This window comes from Poecile atricapillus, chromosome 1, assembly GCF_030490865.1.
Source record: "Poecile atricapillus isolate bPoeAtr1 chromosome 1, bPoeAtr1.hap1, whole genome shotgun sequence".
Classification (NCBI taxonomy): domain Eukaryota; kingdom Metazoa; phylum Chordata; class Aves; order Passeriformes; family Paridae; genus Poecile; species Poecile atricapillus.
Window position 1 is genome coordinate 97,264,344 of NC_081249.1, and position 25,819 is coordinate 97,290,162.

A 25,819-nucleotide genomic window follows, 5' to 3' on the forward strand; every position below is an offset into this window, starting at 1 on the left:
AGACTACATTTGAAGATCATTTCATTATTTTTCAACACTGCTGAGAAGATGGCAGAAGCATAAGTTTGTCTGAAAGAGCTAGAAGAGAGTAAAACACTGCCTGTAGCCTGAAAAAAGTTATCTTAAAAGTATTTTTGGCCGTTTTCTCAATATATAGATTCAAAGAACTTGTAAAATTAGTATCTCCAAAACAATGAAAATCAATATTATATGAATGATGGTACTCCTTTATTAGCTAATTATCGTTCCTGTAATTAACTCAGAGCAAGTAATCACACTGATACATCTTTTGAATAATTGACTGATTGAGGTAATGACTAGCTTTCAAACGTATTTGTCACTAATTTGTAATTCACATAGGTAGAAATGTGTGGTAAAGTTGATGGCTGCTTGGAATCTGAAGTAAGAGAACAATCCTCTGTTCATGTCTGTGTCACACTGCTGTGATGAGGCAGCTTTTTAAGTGCTCCTTGAGGGAGTTTGCACATTGGCCATTTTGTCATTAGTACACTCAACTCTCTTCCCTCACAGGAGATGGACTAAGGTGTGGTCAGCATCCTAAAAGGGGAAGATGCTCCTCTGTTTATCTGGCATGTTATTCATATGCTCTCTGAATTCCCCTCTGGTAAAAGATGCCAGCCTGAGAAACTGGAATTTGTGTTTGTCCAAAGATGATGGGAAAAACAGAAGCTATCTGCTTTATTCTATAGTTGGCTTTAACTTGAATATTTTGACAGCAGACTGGTAACTTTGTTAGAAAACAGTGTTCCAAGGCAGCAAAAAAACCTTCACAAGTTTTATCAAATACTGCAAATAATTATAGCCAGAAAAATAGAGGGAAATGCAGCAAAATGGAATATTGTATATCAATATTTTTTAACTATCAGAGTTAGTATTTCATTTGACCAAAATGTGACAAAAGGATGAGAAAAGAGAAGATAGCTGGCATGAAAGACAGAAGCCTGTTCATGTTCAGGTGAAATTAGGGTGCTCACCAGCACTGAGTGTTCATAAGCCTCAACATAACTAACCCAGAAAGACAACTCCTCCAGGAGGTGACTCAAATTTCAGGTGCCCCTGAAAAAGCATCTCTGCTTCCACTGATTGCTCAGTAGGCCTATGTAGACAGGCCAGCTAAATTAGACATGTCTCAGCTGTCTGAAATTCAATGGTGTGACCTCTAAAACCGTGTCACTCTACTTAAATTAATTATTGTACGCTAATAGGAAAAAAAAAAAAGGGAAGGATGAGCTGTCTCACTGAAATTGAAAAAGTATTTCTGTCCAACTCTTTTTTTTTTTTGAAAGAGAAGAGAGAGAAAGAGAGAGAGAAAGAGAGCAATAGAAAGAGAGAGAGGAAGGGAGGGAGGAAGGGAGGGAGGAAGGGAGGGAGGGAGGGAGGAAGGCAGGAAGGCAGGAAGGCAGGAAGGCAGGCAGGAAGGCAGGAAGGCAGGAAGGCAGGCAGGAAGGCAGGAAGGCAGGAAGGCAGGAAGGCAGGAAGGCAGGAAGGCAGGAAGGAAGGAAGGAAGGAAGGAAGGAAGGAAGGAAGGAAGGAAGGAAGGAAGGAAGGAAGGAAGGAAGGAAGGAAGGAAGGAAGGAAGGAAGGAAGGAAGGAAGGAAGGAAGGAAGGAAGGAAGGAAGGAAGGAAGGAAGGAAGGAAGGAAGGAAGGAAGGAAGGAAGGAAGGAAGGAAGGAAGGAAGGAAGGAAGGAAGGAAGGAAGGAAGGAAGGAAGGAAGGAAGGAAGGAAGGAAGGAAGGAAGGAAGGAAGGAAGGAAGGAAGGAAGGAAGGAAGGAAGGAAGGAAGGGAGGAAGGAAGGGAGGGAGGGAGGGAGGGAGGGAGGGAGGGAGGGAGGGAGGGAGGGGGGGAGGGAGGGGGGGAGGGGGGGAGGGAGGGGGAGGGAGGGAGGGGGGGGGAGGGAGGGAGAAAGAAAAGAAAGAAAAGAAAGAAAAGAAAGAAAAGAAAGAATGGTACTTAACAGCATAGTTACATAGATACATAGTACAGTATTGTAATTTTCCCACCCACATCCAGGTTGACACCACTGACTGTTTTACCAAAACCAGAACAGATGATGGCTGCAACATTTTCATCACCATTGGCCTATCATGGATATTTTCAAGTAATTAAACCTCACGGATGGAAGCATATTTTATTGTTCAAATCATGCAACATGGAACTTCACTACAGGGCAGCCACTGTCTGGTGGGGATCTTGTGATAGATTTCAGATTTGGATTTGCAACTACGAAGTTAGAGACTAGTCTTCTATGGGAATAGGGAAAGAAAAAGTGGGATAAATATGGGGTTATTATTAATCTAGAGAGAAAACCAAGCATTAACCAGGAATTACTTAAGAGGCGGTTTCATCATTTTGGGATGTCACTCCAAATTCACAACAGAAACACTACTTGAGAAATGTTTTCCAAAGCTGGGTGAAGAAAAAAGGCAGTAATAATAAATCTGAGACACAGATAATTCTCACCACCCCTCTGACTCAAATGGTATGACTGTGAACGACTAAGATTTGACCTTGAAACAGTTTTCCTGTCTGCATGGAATGCTGTGATTTGGGACTGCAGATGCACAACCTGGCCAGATGTCAGGCTGGATGGTGTGAGTGTTGATTTGCTCCTCCCTGTCTGCAGTTACCAGAGTGGTTCCTGTGCACAGTCTCAGGGTCATGGTCAGCACTGCAGCATGGCAGGGATGCAGACACAGAGGCTCCTGGTGAAATCAAAAGCCAATAGCCCAAAAGCTGACACAGAGCCCTGATCACCTCTGGCTGGTGGGACCTGCAGCCAAGGACAGACACCTCTGACTACTCACTCACCCAGACAGGACATACTGAGCCTAGACTTGGTATGGTCTAGACTTCATATATCATTTCTCACTCCTCGAGGCAAGTGCAGTTTAGACCTCACCACCCTTGTGCATTTTGCCTGCCTTTGTAACACTGAAATAGTGCAACCTCTCTCAAGCCTGGTTTGAGCAGTCTGACCAGGTGTCAAATCAGTTTTCAACACACAATATCCAACTTTAAGGGATCAGAGAAAAATAATAAAACCCCATCTGTCTAACCAGACACCAATCATGGTGTTATCTGAGTGCCTCACAAATAAAGCTTGTCATACAGAACATTTGTTGCCATTTATCTCAGGAATGGTGTTTGCATATCAGCCTTTATCTCAGGATTTTGCAAATTACCTAAAGGCATTTGAGTCAAGGCAGAGAACAAGGTGAGTAGTAATTGCAGTCATCCAGACCTCATGACACATTTCACAACTGTCAAATAACAAAGTTAACTAATGAGATAGCCCACACCTGTGAAAAGATTCATAAAGAAAAAGGACCTTATCTCCTCTTCCTACACTGACCAGTTAATTGCCAAGAGGTTCCAGCTGACCATCACAGAAAGTCAATTCTACGCATATAAGGGAATCTAAAGCAAAAAAATTCCAACCTTCCATGGAGACAATGTATAAATTCACAAGAGAGTTGAAGAGCATGGCTCTTGGTCTAACCCAAAGTAGGGCTCAAAAGCCCCACACCATCCTCAGTCCTGTAACAACCCTGCACCCAGAGAAAACCAATATTCCACTTTTTCCTCCACATCTCTACAAAGAAAATGGAGATAACAGCATTTGTTTTACTCCCTTCGGCATTGAGAATTTTTTTTTTAAAAATTACTTTCAGAAACTTGGTAAAAGACATTTCTGAGTTTTAATTGATCAGAAGCACTTTTTTTCAGACAAAAGGACAATAATAATGCAAAAGCAATAGCTGACAGAAAAAGTTTCAAGTTTGGATTAAGGGTACAAAATTTGGATTAAAAGTGTGCAAGACATAGATCATTGGGATGAGCCCTCCTGCGGGAGGTATTGCAGAAACACTTCCCCTTCCAGGGAACACACTGTACTACCGCAGAAAATTTCAGTCCTTGCTCAAACACTGACCTTTTTTCATCTCTCTCCCCCTCAGTTGCACCCCAAGGGGCCAGAAGTCTAAGTGTTTTTTCAAGCCGTTATACCTGATTACATAGTGATGCAGAGTGCCATAAAATGAATGAGTGAAGGCATTTGCAAAGAAGTGCTCTTATGATCCTTGTGATGGTGTACAATGGAACATTTTATCCACACTCAATCTCCATATTTCCTAAATTTACATTATACATCATAGTCGTACTATAGGCAATACAATCTGTTGAAGTATGCATTAATTAACTTGGCTTTTCTTCTAAACAGAGGTCATATAATTAATTATTAAGCAGTCAAAGGAGTCAGAGAGGTCCTTTTTATCATGTTCTGCTCCATAATCTTCATAGTGCAATATCTTCTGGGGAGGGTGGAAGGACTAGTCTTAGAGGAAGAGAATAGGCATATTGTTATTCTCTGGAAGTTACCATTGAGGTAGCTCTTGCAGCTGTGAGCCAAAGTCTAAATTAAACAAGTTCCGTATCTTCAGGGACTCTGAAGGTGTCCCATCTATTCAAAAGGGGCAAGTTTTTATGGTATTGATGACACTTTATACGGTGATACTGTTGAGCCCTGCAAAGGAAGGACAAAGGATTGGAGGTATCATCATGCAAAGAGATACATTACTTATGCTGAAGGCTTGGCTACTCACTGAAGTAGGAAGGATAAGAAAGGATATTAATTTATATTGCCTGACCTACCTCACATTAACTGCAAAGCCACATTTTCTTGTTTGTGGTAAATGCAAGGTAATCTTTTCCTGCTTATAAATTTATATTCCATCATAACCAATGGAATCCTGTTTGTAACGATTCCCCAAAAGCCTGTTCCTTAGAGAATCCTCTCACTCCTCATGGTAAACTGCCAGGGGCTGAGACTCTTTCTGGGGATTCTTCTGCACCCCAAAGATATGCAGATTTTAATACATTAGGAAAAAAATCCCACTATAGACAGAAAATGTATGTTTAGTTCAGAAAATAAAAGAAACAAAAAAAACAAATCAACAACTGATTCACAATTTATGACTTGCTAAACATTTTGCTTCATGCCCACAATCTGTTTACATGAATTGCTTTAGTGTAAAAGTCAGAAAGTTAATTGTTCAGTTGCAGGAACCTTAGATAAAAGCTGGTTCAGTAACTATAATTCACTGCAGCCTACCAGAAGTCTGGAAATAAATAACTTTACACCAAAGTAATTCTACTGTTCTCTGATGCTTCACAAGGAGCAGAAGGGGTTTGAACCAAAAAGAGCTTGTTTTACGAAAGATAATGTTCCTGATTATTGTAATTTATTCCAATCAAAGCTCCCAAGTAGCATAATTTCTGAGCTCTTTATTTCTCTGAGTGTCCATTTCAAGAACATCCTAAAGCTCACATCAGGGTTTTCAGAAAAAAGTGCCTGTGCTGGTCTGCTCCCCAGCCAGATTCAGCAGTGATATACTTTAAATGCCACTACCTCACTTCTGACAGTCTACATTTTTCTACATTCCACTGGAGTCCAGGAGCCTTTAAGATAATATCCAGAAGTGATTACATCATGTCCTTCTTTTTGCTTCCCATAAAGTGAAATGTCATCTCTATAAACTTCTACTCCCTTTTAGGCCCTCTGGGCAGCATCTCACTCACTTCCCTTCAGATCAAGGGTCTGCAGAAGCATTAACTCCTCAGCAGCCCTCTGCCCTTTGTCAGCTGCTGTTGCCAAAGTGGACAAGGACTTTGTGGAAGCTGCAGGATGCATCCCACACGAGCTGTATTGATGCAGGAGGCAGCATGGAGATAGAGTCCAAGCCCAAGCAGACTTTCTGCCCTCCCTGTTGCAAATTTAGGACCTTTTTTCTTCTCTGTCCAAGAACAGCCTTTTGTGGGGAGCTGTGGGGTTGCTGACTGCACAGGGTGCTTTACAGCTTCCACCGCAGCCTGCCCTTGAAGCATTCACTTCTCACAAAGCCGAGGCCCAAGGGCCTCCCTGTACCTGCAACAGCTGGTGGAGGGGCCTTGGATTTCCACGTTACAAAGATGTCACTCACATCTTCTTTGGCTTTGTAGCATGTTTGAATGGATCTAGACAATTGAGTTGTCACCTTGAGCTGGTGCACTTTTGTCCCTTTACAAATCCCAGTCACCTCTGCCTTGGCATCAATGTGATGTGCAATAACTGTATTGCAGACCTTAAAAATAAAAGTCTAGGCTTGTTCATGAATGCCTCTTATGGATATTGAACTCAGAAAATAGGTAACTCGCACTTGTATTTGTCCTTTCTCCCTGGCTTCTTTACTTTGACAGACATATTTCCAATATCCTATTATCTTGTATGTTTGTACTACAGTAAGTAGGCATAACTGATTTACCTTTTCTCTAGCACTCACTGCTTTCTATACTACCATCCTGCCCCTTCTTATTCATCTTTTCTTCTGAATGGAACAAAGACACTTGTTTAAAAAACAAAGAACAAGATTACCACTGAAAATTATTGTGAATCTTTCTTCCCTTCAATGTACAGCCTGCACTGATAAACCTTTCCTCAGCTACCTACATCCCGTTTGAAGAAACCTTCCTAGCCTGGCCATTTTCCTTTCTCTTCCCCAACATCAGCTCCCTGGGAACACAGAGCCACACAACTTTCCAGCACCTTCATCTTCACAGCAGCATCCCACACCAGCCCTGTCCCTGGTTCAATGGCCTTGGGCCAAGCGGGATCAACAAACAGCAAACAGCATTGTAACAAATAATTGTTCATTAAATGCTTTCATCTTTTTAATGCACTTTGACAACCAAAAACCCTGAAAAATGCCCATACCAAGTCACCAGCAAGGTCTGACAAACTGTATGTGCCCCATCCAAAATCATAAACTGACTGGGAGGCCGCAGGTTTAAGGAGGCGCATGTCAGTGATACTGTCACAATGCTCATGACTCTTCCTTCTTGTGAAAGAGATCTTTTCCTTGGACTTCTCTAAAGATGAAAAATTATCAAGCAGGAAGTGATGAGCCTTAAGTGATACAGAAGGTTATAATTATAGAATTAGTACCACCACAGATGTCTCCAAGAGCAATTGTACTTTGGAAAAGAGTTACTCAGTGAGCATATGAATCCTTGCTAACTCAAGAATATAATTCACTAGGTACCCACTGGCTGTCGATGACTACTGTCTGTTTGTTCTCAATTTTTATTTATTTCTTTTGACTCAGATAAATAAATCTTGTTTCGACCCTAATGCATGACTCAGTGTTCAGTACAAAAAGCAGGTTAGTAGCAGCAGTAGCCTCAGCTGGGAAGTACCAGGCACCTCTCTCTATCTCTCACCCCTTTTGTTGCAGTAACTACTTGGTGTGGTGAAGATAAGAGAAATGCTATTCAAGAGTTCAGATGTTCCCACTGAAACTAAAAATTAGTGCTGAAAACAGCCCCAAATTGAAGACTAGATGTCAAAAAGTCCCCTTCAAACCATAGGAGGGGGTAGAAAAGAAGCAGAGGAAATGAGAGATAGGAGGATGACCTGTTCTTTCTGTGCTTTTTCCCTGAATGATTCCAATAAACCTAAAGCTTTCTTTTTTTGAAAGTAAATAGAAAGTTACTTCAATGGAGGCCATCCCCTACAGCCACAGCCTTAATTCCCTTTAAAAAAAAAAATTAAAAAGTTACATCTTCCTTTTGCCAGTCTATAAAGGTAAAGGAAATTAAAGTTACAGGGATTAAGCTTGCTGTGACATCTAGGCATTCATTCATTCATCTCCTGGCTGAACTTCAGCCATGTTTCAGGGCATGGCTCAGCATGAAATTGTGAACCTATTTGAGAAAGGGACAAAGTGGTTTCCCAACTTATTTCCTGTGGGTTAAAAAGGCCTTCATCACTGCTCACAGTGACCAAAGCTGTAAATGTTAAAACCTGAGGGTGTTGGTGAAGATTATGTTGGCCACAACTTGGTTGTTTGCTGAGAAGCTGAGGTTTAGCAGCCCCAGCTAGACCCCAACAATCTCACTGGACACACGTGATCCGCTGTGAAAGCGCTGCCCCCCGACTGCTCATGTTCACAAATGGCAATGTTAGGAGAGGAGTGAGAGGGGATATGATGGTTCCTGACACTACATTTCAGCTTCCCTGCAGTGACACTGGTTCTGCAGGGACCCCCACTCTAGAAGAGAGGTCTAGTATAGATTTCAGCATCAACCGCAATCAACATTCAACTGAGGAAATAATATTTATGTCACTGCATTTATTGAAGGGTGAAAAACCTTCATAGATTTAAAGTTGGTTTGGTTAATGATGGAAATCTGTCTACACTAATGTGTTCCTCAGGTAAAAGTGCCTTCTCTTAGTTTAGTGCAACTGCTTCTTCATGCATGTGCTTGTGTGTGTGTTTGTGTGTGTGTGTATGCTTATGAATACATAACTAAAGTAAATTGCACTCATACAGAAATAACATGTCCCCTGCCCTCACAGAAGCTTAAAACCATTCTACTGGTTGAGAGAAAATGAGCAAGGAATCAATAGGGTACAACTTAACAGGTATGCAATCTTTTGTATTTTCAGACCTTTAAACTACATCGTTATTGGCACTGCACTTTGAAATTTCTGAAATCCATTTATGGATAGAAAAATTCTTAAGGAGTTTTCTTATTTTCATTTGATCCACAGTACTGCATACAGAAAGAGAATATGCAGAAATGTTTCTGTGAGAGCAAGGAGATGCTTCAGGCTGTGCTTTTCACTGCAGAGAACCACAGCTGAGGCAGGTTTAGATTTGTCATTCTTTTCTGGCTGTGCTTTTCCTGCTTGCTGTATCTTTATCATGGAAAGTAATTTGCAGAAAGATTCCTAAAAAACCCCTTGTCTTAGGTGACTTGGAGATCACAATATATCTTAAGACTCTTCTCAACACTAGGTAGTACCTGTATTGCTTATTTGAGGTTAAGGTTATTTTTTTCCCTGATTTTTTTGGGTTTGTGTTTGGGATTTTTTTGTTTGGTTGTTGTTGCTGTTGTTGTTGTTTTGATTTGGTTTGGGGTTTTTTTTGTTTGTTTTTTTGGCACCTTCACCTAATCTCAATTTGAAAAATACCTGCATCCTCCTATTTTAAAGAAACTGTGGTCCTCATGTCAGGAATGTAATTTTCCTCTACCCACAGATAAAATTCCCAAATTTCACCTTATTGTAGCCCATTGCAAGAGAAGAAGAGAATCTTTCAATTCATATGCACAGGGAAAATTTAAGTAAATGCCAAATGCCCACCCTACTGGACATGAGCCAGTCCAGAATTAAAGTGTGATTCTTGCAGTTCAGTTTCTGAAAAAGTACTGTGGTTCAGATGTTAAAAGAACACAGAAAAATCTTAGATGAGTTGTTTTTTGGGGGAAAACATGTTTTTGAAATAGTGTGGTGATGAAACTGCAGGGTAATTCTGAGGGAAAGACACCAGGAATTTCCTTAGTCCAAACTCCTGCTGAAAGCAGAGTCACTCCAGAATTCAGATCAAGCTTATCAGGGCTATATCCATTCAAACTCCTTCAAAACTTCCAAGGATGTAGCCTGCTCAGCCTCTCTCAGCAACCACAACCTGCCTGTTCTCACTGGGAAACATTTTTTCTTATATCCAGGCTGATATCTGTCTCCTTTCACTAAATCCCCTGCCCCATTCAGCAATGGGTCCACGTTTTTCTTGTTCATCCTTTTACTGCTAAGTAGCACAGAAGCTTCTATTGTTTTCCTTTATATCCCTCAAAAATATCAACTCCAGCTGAGCACTGCTTTTCTAACACCATGCCTACCCAGCCAGACAAAATTTCTAAATCCCTCCTTCAAACCCCTTCTTGCTGTCCCCCCTTTGAATTCTGCCTTTTGCTTTGCCTGGTCATCTCATGGCCATGCCTGACCCTGGTTCTCCTCATTGTGCCTGAGAGGAGACAGGGCAGCAGCCAGGGACAGGGAGAAAGAATGGATTGGACAATAAATCAGGAACAGCAAAAAAGTAAAGTTTCTCTAAGCATAAAGAAATTCTCTGTGTTTTATATTCTGGGTATCTGACTTCACACTCTGGAGCCTGATTTCCTGAAATGCTGAGTATTCCAGCTGCAACTGAGCTCAACAGGACCTGAACTCTGCTTTAACAGACAAAACTGAGCACACTGGAAAAATCTGGCCATAGGTGCCTCAGACTGAAAAAAGAGAATTTTGTCTGTGAATCTGTAAAATAGGGCTAATAATATCTCTCATTCTCACAAGGGTCTTGTATAAATAAATGCATTCATTGCAAAGTGCTCAGATACCACAGAGATGAGCTCAATAGAAAAGCCCAGGAGGTGACTGAAAATTCTGTCTTTAGAGAAGGGTTTGAATAGTGTGCAGCAAATTGAGTCCTCTCATCTGTGTAATATGGAGTAAACAAGAGACTGAATAACTGCTGATTAAGTGAGCAGCATCCATCCTGCATGATGAATGAGGTATGGTCCTTTGGAAAAAATCTATATGCAACTGAGTCATTAAAAACTGTGCCATGATACATAGGTGCAGTGGAGTGGACATTTATCTCCTGATAATCATTGTAATTCTGACACTTCCTGATTTTTTGGTAAAGTGACTCTGCAATCTTAAAACTGTTCTTTTAACATAATTTCTGCACACACTTTTACTTATGTTTGTTTAAAATATTGTGGTTTAATACAGCTTCAAACCAGTCTATTTTTGGCATGCAGACTTATTCCAATAATTTTGAGAAATCAAGGAATACTGTCACAGTTTACATTTTCTATTTGTTGCACTAGGTCCTCCTAGTGTACACAAATCCTTCTAGCCTATCAGTGACTGAAAATTAGTTTCTTCTGAGGTTTGGTAGTTTCCATATTTAATCCATTGCATCAATAATTGCATTACAAATGTGTGTGTTAAGTGTGTATCTCACATAAAACAGGAAATCCCATTACTTAGAGAGGAGATATTCATGTCTGCAAACACAGAAAAATCCTGGATTATGTGTTTGTCATAAACACTTGTAATGAGAAAGGAAAATTGGGTTGTGGGCTGCTAGGAGTTTAAATAAATTGCTTTATTGCTATAGAAAATTTCTAAAAATAAGATGTCTTCTAAAGCAAGGTGCAGTACAGATCTCAGAAAGTAATTTTGCTTCCTTTAAGCCAAAAAATATATATATTTTTTACTTCCATTCCAGTTTGGTCAGGCGGCCACATTCAAAATGTGTCTTACTATACAAACAGAGTAATTTTTGGGTTACTTGCAGTCTGGCTAGGCTTACTATTAGCTTTTGTTTGCAATAGCACAGTACTACCCTTCTACAACTTTCTGTTAAAACACAACCCACTGCAGAGGATTTACCCATCAGTTCTTGGGGCAGTTGCTCTAAGCACCTCAGCCAGTTTGCAGCAAGACTTTTTACCCATTCCTATTCATAGCTGCCAAAATTAAATGGTCTTTGTTCTGTTTACCACTTGGGAACAAGGCAAAAGCACTGCCAAACCTGCAGGAGAGCACACTACTGCACCTGAGAACTAGCATCAGGCTCCACCAAAACCCTTCCAGAAAGATTTAAAAAACCAGCTCCTCGTGTCTGCTGCTGCTGCTGGCAATTGCCACATCATTAAAGCAAATTGATTTCTACAAAAAAACAAAAAAAATTAAAAAAAATCAGAAGTATGTTTACATGAAGGTAAAATGTCTGAAGACACAAATAAGTGTCATCTACAATAAGGGCTTTAAAGTTCATACCCGGTCAAGTCTAGCATAAAGAAGAGCAGATGGTATGTCAGCACCAGAAACAGCAGCAATATTTTGGGATTAACCTGGCTTTTCTGTAACCAACAAAGTGCAGGGATTATCAGCTTTCAAGATTTTGTTTTCCTTCCTGTGCTTTAGTGTCACACAATTTCACAGCAGCTACATATGGCAGACAACGCTGCTATTCCTCCCTTGGATTTGATACTGGAAAGTTATTGGAAAATTCAAGAAAGAGATGAATATGGCTGTCACCCTAGGACAATGGCTTAAGCTTTCCACACCATCCTTGTTATCAGACCAAGAACTTGTGCAGGGACATGGGCGAAACAAACATTACATTGATGGGGGAACAAGTATATTAATATTTTGCTGTCCTGTAACTTTTGTTCCTTGGGAGGTTTTAAGGATCTTGCCACACATTTACTGTCAGGTTGAAGTCCTGCTGCTGAAATGATCTCTGCTGTGTCATTGTCCACTCTGTCACCTCCTGAAAGCTGTTGTCCCTGTAACTGAGGTGACTGGGTGGATTTTGAGCCACCTCTTGACCATCACATTGTGTGGGGCTATATGTTGCCATGAATCAAAGCAGATTAAAATCTCCTTTAATAAGCCTGGCAGTTAACTGCACAGATTTAGGAGAAGTCCCACAGCCCATATTACAGGGGCAGACGTTTCCCAGAAAAGGGCAAGGCAGGAGCTAGAGAGGGAAACTGACTGCCACAGTTCAATCTGCTTCTGAATGTACATCAAAGTCTTTGGTGGAATATGATGGAAACATAAAAAAGAGATGAGGAACCTACACAGAATAATAAGATTCATGTGATAACTCAAGACTAATATAACCTAACCTACAAGATCCCATCTCTCCCAAGAATTATGTCGCTTTTCCCAATGACACGAATCACATAAGAAATCATTGCTTTTGTGAACAAGGAAATGTCATTTAAATCTAAGCATTTAGCCTGTTGAGAGGAGCTTCCTAGGGACTGGTAGAAATTAAAACGAGGATAAAAGTGTTGAAGGATTTTGTTTCATTAAAACTATAATTTATACTGGATAGTATAAATATTAATTTCCAATATTAAATTAGAAATTTAAACAACAAACAAGAGACAAACCGAGGAAGTGAACCGACCCCAGATAACATCTTTACTCAGTCCCTTGTCTTCAGTCTGGATCAAGGTGCAGAAAAAGAGGAGAAATATTTAAGCTAATAGGAGACAATTATAGCAGTCAAGCTTTTTCACACCCACCTTTCATTCCCTTCCTGAAATGTATTTGCCACCCAGACAATAGCAGGCAAGATATGCCATCCATTGTTTCAGTAATAATAAAGGTGGGTGGAACAGGGGCTGCTCGCATGATCCCATGACAGAGAAAAATTCCCTGTCACTACAGTGTGCTGGAAACCTTATGTCTCACAACCTGTCTTGTGCCATCCCTTCCTGAAGCCTCTCCCAGGTGGGGGGAAGTGGGCTCCCACTAGGGCAGCACTGAAATTTAGACAGGGAGCAAGGCTCTCTCTGGGGCTTGTGGATGTGTTTCTAAGACCAAATCCCCTCCTGTTGCCAGGCCCAGACTGCTCTCCTCTGTGCTGGTTTGAAACCTTCAGCATGAGACCTTTCTCTCCCAAACATAATCCTGAGATGTGAAAATACTTTAAATTCTGCAGTCCTTTGCATGATCCAGGATCCCCGGGCTTAGCTGAAAAGGGATGAGAATCTTCCAACCAGAGCTTGCACATGCTCCAAATTCCACACAGGGTTTGCTGTAATTTGTAATCATCACTAGCGCACCAAGGCAATGCCTGAGCCCCGACAGCCCTTTAGCCACATCCCACCGCCTGGACTGCAGCAAGGAGCCCCTGTTTGCACTGCAAGGACAGCTTTGGAGGGCTGGGGACAGCCACATCCTCTGCTGCTGGGGCACCCAACCATTTGGGGAAGCTGTGCGCTGACCAGGCTGCGCTATCGCCGAGAGCAGCCACCTGCCAGGAACAGTTCCGCGTGCCTTAGCACAGGCTACTGAGATACGTGCCAGGGAAACCTTGGAATCGTGAGGGAAGGCAGCAAAAATCTGTAGAATAATGAATAGATGGTTTCAGCTTTGTTTTCTCAAGCTGTATATTCTCCTGCCCCATGAAATCTAGGCAATGGAAAGTAATTGGTGACTACTAGATAGAGGTTTTTTAAAAATGCATATATCTTAGAAAAGCCTAAGTACTCCCATTGACATCTTACTCTAAAAACCTGTACCCTTTCTCCCCTGGCACAGTAGAGGATTGGAACAAGCAATCCTCTTATCAGATACATTAATTCTAAAATAAGGAACACATATAGCTATAGAATTGAATACAGTTAATGGAATGGAAAATGGCACTTCTAGAAAATATGTATCTTTGTTGTTGCCAGTCTGTAATACAAAACTGCATCTGGAACCCCTGTTTTTGTGGCAATGTCTAAAAGGAAATTTTATTTCTGTGATAATGAAAGACAAAGCCATGTAGTTTGCAAGATGCTTCATATTTTGCATTCCCTGTGCAGAAGTTGCTTTTAGAAGGCACTTCACCTATACCAAATGCTGCCACAGAGCAACAGCATAATGGAAATTTTACGTTCTCTGCCCTTTGCAGGACCTTTCTGGCTTCTCAGCACACAGTTCACTAAGCAAAGATACAAACTAATAACAAAAGAGAAAATGCTTTTATTTATTTTTCTCTGATCTCTAAGGTGTCGGTGACACTCAGAACATACTTCCCAAATGAATAATTTCAGTCTTTATGCCTCATTCAATTTCAGTTTGCACACTGCGTTTTATCCAGCTTGGGCTCTGTCAGTATAATGCAAAAGATAGCCATTCAAGATACAGGGTTTCTATTCTCCATATATGTAACTTTGGCCAGAATTCAAGCCCAGAGACATAACAGAGGCTTTTGTGCAGATATTTTTGGCTGATATTAGGAACTGCTACAATAAAGAGGGATGGAAGCCATCTGCAGAAAACATACACACACAGACAAAAGCAGTTTTACTGGTCAAGGAATCCAGGATCAATGCTTTGCTTCAGCTCTGGATGTTATCAGAGCTATGCAGGAGCCAGAATTTCTGTCTCAGAGGTAGTCCAGGATTTTGAATCTTTCCATATTAGATCAGAACAGAATGTTTATTTTCAGAATCTTCCCTAAAAATGTTTTTAATTAAAATGTTACTTTCTGTTTTGACATTTGTCAGTTATAATTTTTCATTTAAAAGGAAAATTTGCAGTGAAAACCACTCCAAAATGGAGCCAAGGGGTTCCAGTCTGATCAGCTTGTCATTTCAAAACATTAGAGAAATGATGCCTCACAGAAAGTGAGAAGGTGGCTTCATTACTTTCCATTTTGTTCAAAGTGAAATATCATTATAATCAATATTTCCTGCAAAATGTCCCAGTTATAACAAGCTGATGCTATCAAATATAAAGCTGCTTCCACCAACCATTTTTGACCATATTTGCTAAAAGTACTTATCTACACAGGAGGAATTCAGATACCTGATATCTTTTCTGTGCAATTGTTCTTGCTTCTGCCTCCCTCAGCCTCATTTCTTATTAAAGTCTCAGGAGGAAACGAACTAGAAAAGCTGTAGGAGAGAGGAAAAAGACCAAGCAGGAGAAGTAACAGCTCACACAAAAGAAGGAAATGCCTTATTAGGGACACCACTAAAGCTAGCACCCTGTCCCTTGCATATTCCTCGCCCCCAATGAGCTGGGGTGGCAAGTGCTGTCTTAGAGGCATCAGCTGAGCTGAGCTGATCTGGAAAGCTGAGCCAAACTAAGCTGAGCTGAGTTTGTCATCTCATTCATGCAGGCTATGTTCAAGGGCTCTGGAGCCAGTCTGGCGGAGCCCTGAACTTGGTTCAAATGAAATATTTAGTAGGAGAGCCAGGAGGATCATCTCTGCACCAGGCACAGACCCTGGCATTTAGCTCATCTCTGTGCTCGCTGTGCTCTGGCAGAAGTGGAAGCAGAGGCACAGTGCTGATAACACATCCCGCAGGACATGTCCAGCCAGGCTCCCCGAGACATGGCAGGGAGGCCCTTCCCTGGCACGAAGCATCAGCTTTCAGCTCAACAAGGGCTCTCCCAGCTGCCTCACAGTAATTCTGTCAGCTTCTCTCTGCCCAGCATCACCAGCAGCGATGCTGAAAGGGTCAGATGTTGAGAAAATACTGTTTAAAATTGAAATGCAGGCTCAAGCCCTCACAAGAAGCATGGGGGAAAAATAGGCACTACAAAATGCCCTACAAAAAAGAAAACATGCTGAAGTGGTCCACCTGCATATTTAGAACTGGAAAGTTAATATAGGCAAAAAAAACAAAGTATTACTTTTAGAAGCAATTATTTACAGAATTATTTATGTTCTAGTGAAGCAAAAGACTTAGTCTCTCTCTAAATCTTGAGGATTTATGCACAGCTTCCCTTCTGCCACTTTGTAACCTCCTTCCTGGCCCCATCTGCACCCCTGGCCAGGCTGCCCTGAGGGGCTGGAGAGATCAAGGGTCTAGAGGACAAAGTCCAGCACTTCTTTCCTTGCTCATGGTACAAGCTCTGCCTGCCTCTGTGTCCAGTTGTGTACATCTGGATGGAGACTTAAGTCATGGTTGGATGGCAGAGTTTGTAGCTGCTTCCAGGCTTCTTTCCCTTTTCTTCCCACTGCAGGAGGACTCCATAGTGTGGCTCCTATATGCAGCACCATTTTTCCATCAGCTGCAGTGAGGTGATGCCAGCTCGGTGACGCCTCTTGCTGCAGCAGTGCATGTCTACAGCAGAGCAGCACTGGCAGTTTGATTCAGACCCTTACGATGTAATTACTGCTTATGTTTCACAACTCTGTGAGTTGGTGCTGCTCTATAGTGAACTTTGAGAAATTCAGGGCAGACTTACAATTTTTCCAACTGAAGATCCCACAGTCAGGATTTGAGATTTGGCATTGCACTGCACAAGGGCAGTCTGACCTTAACTCTCAATTCATGCCACAAGTGCGTCAGCCTTTCAAAGCAGGGTCTCTCTGGTGTTCCTTCAGAGCATGCTTAGTGCTTCTTGGGAGGATAAAAAGAGCAAATTGTCAGCAAAATGGAGAATACAGTGGAATATTGTCTTTGGCTTTCTTTACTTTCAAATGAAATATTTCTGCTTCCTTTTAAAACAAAACACGAAGACTGTTTCCTCCCTGTTTGGGTTTGTTTTACAGTGTTTCAGCTCAGACTGGGACTTGTATGGTATATTATTAATACAATTTATTAATAGGAGTTAATAATGGAAGCACAGTTACTTTGGGGAATAAGATCACCACAATTAAGAATAAGAGGAGCCTACACACTAAAATGAAATCTTACATTGCTTAAACAGTTTTAATAATAACTACTGAGTTTCCACTCATTAAGTAATCTGCATCAGAGAGATGGTCAAAGAAAATATATTTAGAGAAAAACAGAAGAATAAAACAGGGCAATAAATGGAGAATGAGGTCACACTTCTTTCCAAATATGCAAATAGATAAACATCAGAACAATAGATTTTCTTCTGTTCTGTTCACAAAGGTGCAGTTTCCTTATCTGAGGCTAGTAAGAACACAAGACTTAATACAAAATCTCCCAGAGAAGACAAATTTGGCCAGGCTGGCTTTATTGTACTAGAACCCTTTGCATACCTACACATATACACAATATATGTGTGTGCATAGGTAAAACAAACTACACTTATTTTTCACTCTACTTGCTGTTCCCTATACAGAAATATAATTACACCGTTAGAAGAGATGGGAAAACAATAATTTCTTTCCTTTTGCCTAATGGGATGTATTAGTGTGTATGTATATGTATAGGGATGTTGTCTGTATGACATGCAGAATTACTTCTAGAGACCTACTTCAGTCCTCAAGTAGCTTTCATGTGTCATCTTACCTGTGGTGATGATAAGTCCATATTTCTTTGCAAATCTAACAGTAGTAACTGCTGTCAGTAATTAAACCCCAGACAGAAAGAACATCCATCTCTTGCAGGATTGAAACTCATTTCCCCCCTCTAATATATATGCCTCTCTCACCAGTCCCACACAGCCTATAAGTAGAAAAATAAATTATCTCCTCCCAAACATGTCAACCATCTACTGTGGTTTGGCAAGGAGGCCTGAAACCATGTTGTTGTGGGAGATATTTGATAGAGGATTGTATTCCCAGGCTTTTATTTTGGCTGACAATACTTCAAAACCTGAACCATGAGCCGGCTGATTGGAGCTTTCACTTTCCTCCCCAGCTACTCTCCACTCCATTGTCATCCTACTCAGAATAGAAAACTGTCTGTAAGCTTTGTCCAAGTTTACTGCAGTCCTGGGTCTCTTTCCTCTTGGTTTGGAGGGCATGGTTTAGACATTGAACCTGTATGGAAAAAACTCCAGCAGCATCACATAAGAAGATTGCTAGAGATGACAGAAGGTTTTACAGCCAAGGTATTCCCATGATCTTGTGTGACCTTGCCAAGGGATCAGAACCTTCTGTCCCAAGTAAAGAGTAGGGAATTGCATGACCATGCATGCTCAGCACTTTTCACAACTGAAGTCTAAGGTGCTTTGTTTTTGTTAAAACCTGTCCAGGCAGAAGCAGAGCCTTCTCTGCATGACATACACCTCAGGATAGCATCATTCACTGCCTCTGAACACGGGGGTAAAAGAACACTGGGAATGGCCCGGCCATTCGGAAATCCTGTCTTTTATTCATGATTAGTTACAGCTTCTCCTCCACCTGTAATTTTGTCCAGGACCCAAGCAGTGAAGACAAGGTGACATGAGCTTTGCTGTGAGCTGGACAAAGTTTCCAGGACACATTTAGTGCTGAGGTCTGGACTACCACATCTCCTCTGCATTTCTTCCTGTACTAGCTAGACCAAAGTCTGAGCAAGTGCACCTGCCCATTCTGGGGTCATTCCTTAAGTTACAACATATAAAATTCACAGAATTATGATCCCAAGCTTCCCATTTGGTTTAATGAGATGGGACAAATGGACCTTTCATTATACCCCTTCCATGCAAAGTTTACTTTAGAAATTTTTCATAGTGCATACCAAATTCATTCAGAGCCTGAAAAAACATAACAAACAACCACACAGCAAATTTGTGGTTTTAAACCCTTTTAAAACCATGTTTAAATCTACGCTGCCATCCAGATGCTAAAGGCAGGATTATTATCCACCCTTCTGCCTCCCTCATTACACTAGCTTTGCTAACAAGAGCAGGGAATCAAAGGAAGCTACAGTACAAAACAGCATGTCAAGCTTTTCAAAACAGAAAAAAAAAAAGTCTTTCAGATTTTTATTATATTTTACCACCATTAACTAAATCTCTTTCTGAGACAGATGTATTTTATCATCCAATTTCTTTAATGAAGGGTTCAAATTCACAGATTGTGCTAGTGTCAGGGACTAGAATGGGAACTTATGACTCTGTGTCTGTTTGACAAAAGCTAATTCATAGGAGTCATCTGTGTGGAAAAACAAATGCAATAGTATTCATAAAACATATTGTCCATGAAGAAACTCATGGCAAATGTAGCCTGAATAAGTTTTCACCACTGCTGTTTCCTTAGAAATATATATCATTCCTTGAGAGGTACACGTGGTGATTCTGAGAGCTGCAGTGCAAATGCAGACTGGGTACCAACAGCTCTACCAAAAAACATTCCCCAGATAAAAGAGAAGTTGTCATCCAGAAACACACAGTCAGTATAGATACAAAAAAAATTGGTTTAATGAGGAAATCAGTGTCAGTAGAAAACAGTGATAAAAAATGAGCAAAAACATAGATACATATGTGGAAAATGTGTATTACATCATTCTGTGTTACTGAAGTAATGATACAGTCACAGGGGTAATAAAACGGTCAGAATGACCAAGAGGGGAGAATTGTGTTCAACTTTAAAATGTCAGTAGTGAAAAAGAGGCATAAAAATCTGAGCCTGAAGGGACCTACATAAATGAGTGCTTGATATTTCATCCATATGCTTTTTTTTCCTGTAGATATCTTTATCCTTTGTGCTAATTAAAATCTTCGTTTACATGTACTTTGTCTCCCTCTTTCTCTTTGGTACTTCACTCTATTCTGTTTCTTCTCTTCTCATCATCTTTTATCTTCAGATACTTCCTAATTAATTTTTTCCTTAAGGTCATTTTTTTTCTATCTAATGCAGAATTAATTGTCATTTGCTCTTTCTTCTTTTCCTGTCTTACCTTTTTTCTTTCTCTATTTTTCCCCAGTGTTTTTCAATACTTCTCTCTCTTTTTAAAGAACTCTTTTTCTACTCTCATGTTCCCATTTTGTGGCTCCCTGTGCTTACTCTCTCTCTACCTCACTTCACTCTCTTTCTTATCCTATATTCTTTATTACCGAACTTCTCACATAATCCCTTTCCATAGCCTCAGAAATGCTGATCCCTGCCTCCTCTCAGACACACTCTCCTTTCTTGGCAGCCTTTTCTTCTCTAAACATGCAAAACTCTCTCCAAGGTATCACTGCTTTGTCCCAGAAGCTACTCCCAGTTGCAAACTCCCTTTCCACCAAATTTACTCATGCTCAGACTTGTACTTTTCCCTACTGTCTAGAGACAGGAAAAGGTATTAAATGCCCTATCTTCTGCTATTTTAATTCCAGAATTCCAGAGCCAGGCTAGGTCCTTAGAACAGAAGATTTCCATTCTGATCATCTTAGCATCTGCTGCCTGGGCTACGAGCTCCAGAGCTGTTAGTCAGGACATGAGGGCCATGTGCCTCTGTCTTCCCCTGAGAGACAGGCACTGATCCGATGCCACAGGAGCTGTGGATAGACAGGTCCTACCTGTGTTGCTGTGTCTATGAGTCTTATCATCCAAGCCCTTTGAAGGCCTCATAATCTTTGATACACATTTCTTGGCCCAATAAGTCCACAAAATAAGGACATCAGAAGTGGCAAAGTAATGAGAAGACTGAACAATGTATCTTGGGCCATGCCAAGAGATTATAAGAGAGCCAGGAACTGAGTTTACCTCTGTTACTTTGCCCTGCTGTCTTTTCTTAGCCTCCCATTCTAGGCCATTCAAACCTTCCCCAGCTCTCACCTTCAAGGTCACTCATGACCTTCAAACACATATAATGTTGCCTGCTTTTTTCAGAAGGACATGTACACTCCTCAAACACACAGACTCCTCCTCTTGTTCCTATACACCCCCCTCTTACAAGAACTCTTCCCTACCTCTTATCCTGTTCTGTATTCATATTCCTCCACCTTTTTGTGTGCCACCCCAAAATCACTCACCCTTTCTCACCTCCAGGTTTCTTGTACTAACTCTAGCATCTAGAAACTGTAAAGGGAGCTCAATATCAGGCCAAAAAGAAAAGCACGGCTTGTCCTAATCTTTTGGGCATTGTGACCTCAGTAAAATTGGGCAGCTTTCTGGTAATTGCCACTTACAAGGAGAGGTGATTCAAAGGAAGAAGTGGAAAAAACTCACAAAAGTGGAGATTTGGTTTAGAGTTTTTTTCTACTGACTTGGGTAAGGCTGAAAGCAGCAATATCATCAGGTTCACGAAAAATACAAGGAAGATAGGAGCATCCCTGTGTCAGTATCAGTAAATGCTCCTTGTGCAGGTACCATGTGTTGAGGTCAGGTCAGCACTCCCTGGCACCAGCATGCTCTCAGAACGACCTGTTCTTTTCTGCATGGCTTTCTGCACCATTTAAATATACATTCTTATGTAGCACAGCACCATTGAGTCTGTTTTCAACCAGCTGCTTTGTAATCTAGAATCTGTTGAATACTCAGTGTGCAATACTTTTGTGTATTTTCTTGACCCACCTCTACTCACTTACTTACCTTATGCAGATATTAGGAAGTGCTCAGCTGCTGAAAATATGTATGAAACCAAAGACCTGGAAATCCAAGGGAGTGATTAAGAAAATCTGTGACAGTTTCTAGCATACCTTTATTACCTCAGTAATGAATTTTGATTGATTTGATGCAAGCAGGCAATTATGAGTGGTTTTAAATCAATTTACAGCTCAGAAATACTCGTGGAGTTGGCACAATGACAGTGCATCATGGAACCACGTGAGGCAGCGGTGCCTGGATGCACCACATGGTCATGCTGATGTCTCACACTACATTTTTGGGTGGTGGCTGCTCCCTGCCAGCTGGCTGCAGGAACAGTTGCATGCAATCAGAAAGACCTATGTCTATTTTAAATGTGAAAATAATCCTATTCCCACTTTCGTAATGCTGTTAGCTTCAAGCTTTGAATAGATGTTAGGATAAGACAGGCATTTTAACTGGCTAGGTAACACCAACATTTGCTTTCCTTGCTGCTTTTCTCTCCTTGGTGCTTTGATCTGTAGAGGACTAGTTTGCTTAATTTTAAATACCAACAGCTAAATGATCACCATGGTTTCTGGCTAATAAACATCTGAGTCAACCAACTGATTTAGTATGTTGTTTCACATGTCTTTTTTACATTCTGTTTGTCTCCATTTTTTTTCTTCTTTTTTTTTTTTTTTTCTTTTTCTTTTCCCCTCCCAAATTCATGGGTACAAGGTTAATTCCAGCTGCACATTTCCTCAATAGAAATCTTCTTCATCTACAGCAATAGATCTGGAAAGATGAGGGGAAACAAAAAGAGAGTCCTGATGCAGTACATGAACCTGGACATTGGCAAACCAGGCAGGATTTGTTTATTCTTTCTTGCTGGCATTCTTTCCCTGCTAGTTCAATACGAAATTTTAGCTGACTCTTCCTTTTGAGAGGAGGCCCTCAAAGCCTTCTCTGCTGCCAGTGTCACATTGCTGTTCTAGCTTTTTCACCTCTACTTATCTAGGCTACTTTTCAAAAGGTTTCAAAGGGCTCAACAACCCTCAAAGTCACACCTGTCACATGCGCTATCTTCATGTTCATTTACACCTAAAAGCTATCCTTAAGGAGAAGAGGAAATATTTGTTAGCTCAGGAAAAACATATATATGTATGAAAGCAGTCTAAGTGCTAAATGGAACCTGGCCACAAGGGAATTGAAAGTGTGGAGGCATGCTGCTGCCTACACTAAAGCAAATTCATACTTGCTTCTTTCTTACTTTTTCTGCTTATGGTTATTCTTTTTTGCTATTCCTTATTTACACTCTGGCAGCATCTAAAATCCAGACCAAGATACAGGCAACTTCTGTGCAAGACTTTTGCAGTCAAAATACTAGACTTACTAGTAAATAACCTGAGGAACACATGATGGTGCCTTAAACTTGTTCTGAGGAAAAGCTTTGAGTTTGGAAAAACCCTTTTTTTGACACAGTAAAATTACAGGTTTTATTTTTTTTCTATAAATAATTGCTTTGAGACTGGGTTTCAAAGAAAGTTCATCTTTTAAAATATATTACATAACATTATATGCTAGAAAAGTGTAACACGAGATAAAATAAAAGGGCCCAAATTCCTGCCCAGTGCTTCTGTTTTAGAAATAAGAATAGTGTCATGCTTAACTTAACAATGAACTTTGTGTAAGTGTCCCTTTTCACAGGGGGTTTTGAATTTTCAGCTCTTTACTACAGCTTGTAATCAAATTATAAAAATTAAAGCTTTCAGATATAGGGATGTAAAGTTTCTATATTTTAGGAAGTGGAAAATAATATGTGTTCTTGAGTGGCATTTATGTGTCAGGAGAAGACTATTACAGAGTTATAATGTAGCCAGTTACTAACAGACTGATGTGCTATCTCTTGTTTTGTTTGTGGGATTAATATTTTTCTCAGATGCCTGTATTTGATTGGAAGAATTCCCTGTGCTGGAGATTTCATAATTACTCAGATATAAAGATTCAGCTTAAAAAAAAAAAAAAAAAAAAAAAAAAAAAAGACTTTTTTAATACTCAGTCACATCCAGCCAGCCACAGGGAACACTGCCCCTAGAAATATTTCACTATTCAGTAGATAAGGGCAGAAACTCACAGCTTCTGTATTTTTCATATTTTAATTTCCAGTCTGTATTTCAGTGACTTTGAGAGTAACAGTCAGGACAAAACAAACACAAGCAACAGCTCCTTGACACTGCTCCCTAATAAAAGGAAATGTACCGCTTGCTATTGCCTGGACCTTTTGCAATGAGATGTAATTAAGTGACATGAAGAGAAGGAGGCATGCAGCTACTGAATTTACACTTGAAAGACTTTATTGAAATGCTCAATTGACATCTCTAATTTCTTTCTAAACAACATGTTTGCTGAGGTCAATGTAAGATGGTCTCTTCACTTCAATAAGTTTTGGTGAGGCTCTTTAAAATTATTGCTACCTACTACCTGAGTACCATCTGTATCTAATGCTGAATAAATACTGAAAATGGATGATTGCAGTGGCTTATGTGAAAATAAAGAGTGTGACACTTGCAAAAATATGAAATTAAAGACAGAAGCCAAAAAGCAAAATCTAGATATTTGATGTTATTTTTATATAAAAAAAATCCTGTTTAAGTCTACACAATGCTATTGTATTTTAGCTGAATTTAACAATCAATGTGACCAAAATACTTGTTAATCTGTATTTCTCATTTTGTCTATTGTTAACAGTACCCAGAGTCTAGATCTATTTAACAGCAGACAGAGTTATTGATTGATTTTGTTTTGCATTTAACACAAAAAGAAAAACCAGCGTTTAGAGTTCTTTAGCAGAATATGCAACTATTAATGAGTGCATAAAAGGTAAGAAAAAGGAAAGTGAAAATCTAGTCTAGACACCTTAGAAATAGAGACACTTTCCTGTCTAAACAGCTTTTGGCAAATAACTCTTCTGCTGCTGCTCTTGTCTTTGATGTTCTTGCTGCTGCTGTTCTTGACAGTTTGATGACAGTTTGTAGTAAATCAAACAGTTCAAAAATAAAAAAAAATCACTTAATATAATGTTTCATTTTACCCAAACCAGAATTCTTAAATTCCAGTTTGAGAACTTTATAAAAGACTGTTATTCCTTCTACATAAATCAGAAAAATATTTCCAAATTAATATTTAATGGAAATTTACATTTTAAAAGATTCTTTTAATAGTAAAGGTTTATTAAAAATGTCACATATAAATGTCTAGTTTTTTCCAGTATGCTTGTTTTCTGTTAATAAAATGAAAAAAATATTTTCACAAATTTTGATGTCATAAAATGAGCCTCCCTTGTTACAAAGGAAAAAAAAAGGGAAATATTACATACCTCAGCAAAGTAGTCAAGTCAGCTATCAGCTGAGAAAAGTCATGGTACTGATGGGTGTCTTCATACTCTCACATGTAGCATGGATGTAGAGGTCAACCTTAATTACCTTCATATTCATGGCCCTGTTATCTGCAAGTTTTCTGCAGAAATGTTCAGCTGCCATTCATAGGGATTACTGCTTCTCTTGTATCTTCACAGCTGAGGTGCCTGTAGTGGCCAGATAACAGGGGGTGTGTTGGGCAAACAAGTGGGAATATGGTCAAGTACGAAAGTGTATCGCCATTGCTAAGTCCTTACAGAAAAGTCTCTAAAATTACACAGAAATCCTACAGGATCAGAGGATCTGCACACAAAATGAGGATTCATACAGAGAAACCTAAGCCCTTTTTTTTTCAGGGGCACAGCTCTGTGACCTTCAGGTGCTAAATGAGACTCCTCGACCTTTAGGTTCTTCATGTTCCAAATGACCTGAGGTAGCTGGGATGACTCTGGAGGTCAAGGTCATCACTGCCATGCACTAGTGCAAATAAGCTAAGGTCATTGTTGAATTCAAGACAAGGCAGAAAAACAGAGGAATGGTACAAAGGTGCTCATTTCTATAAGTTTCCCTATTTCCTTCCTTTGGGATGGATGTACAGTGAATACCTGTACTGATGTCTCTACTGTGCAGTGAATATTCAAATAGGAGATTACCTATGGTGGCTAAAATGGCTGTAAGAAATATCCAGCTTGGTACCATATAAAAGCAGTTTTCCCTTGGATTGTTTCTGAGCTCCAACATTGCAAATAGGTCCCAGAAATAATTTTAAATGATCTCCAAATTTTATATGGAGTGTTTTAATAGGTTTTCAAACTATTTGAATAGGCGGTAATTTAAAAATAGTTCCTCTA

At 40.1% G+C, this 25,819-nt stretch overlaps 1 long non-coding RNA gene across 1 annotated transcript in view; it reads right to left on the reverse strand.

Annotated features, from left to right (window-relative positions):
* Positions 1-25,072, reverse strand: part of LOC131591016 (uncharacterized) — a 58,329-nt gene extending 33,257 nt beyond the window's left edge. The window contains exons 1-2 of the long non-coding RNA XR_009280231.1: positions 24,929-25,072; positions 21,577-21,632 (exon numbers count right to left, since the gene is read on the reverse strand). This is a non-coding gene — a long non-coding RNA (uncharacterized LOC131591016). The remainder of the gene's footprint in view (positions 1-21,576; positions 21,633-24,928) is intronic.
* Positions 25,073-25,819: the final 747 nt, after the last annotated feature.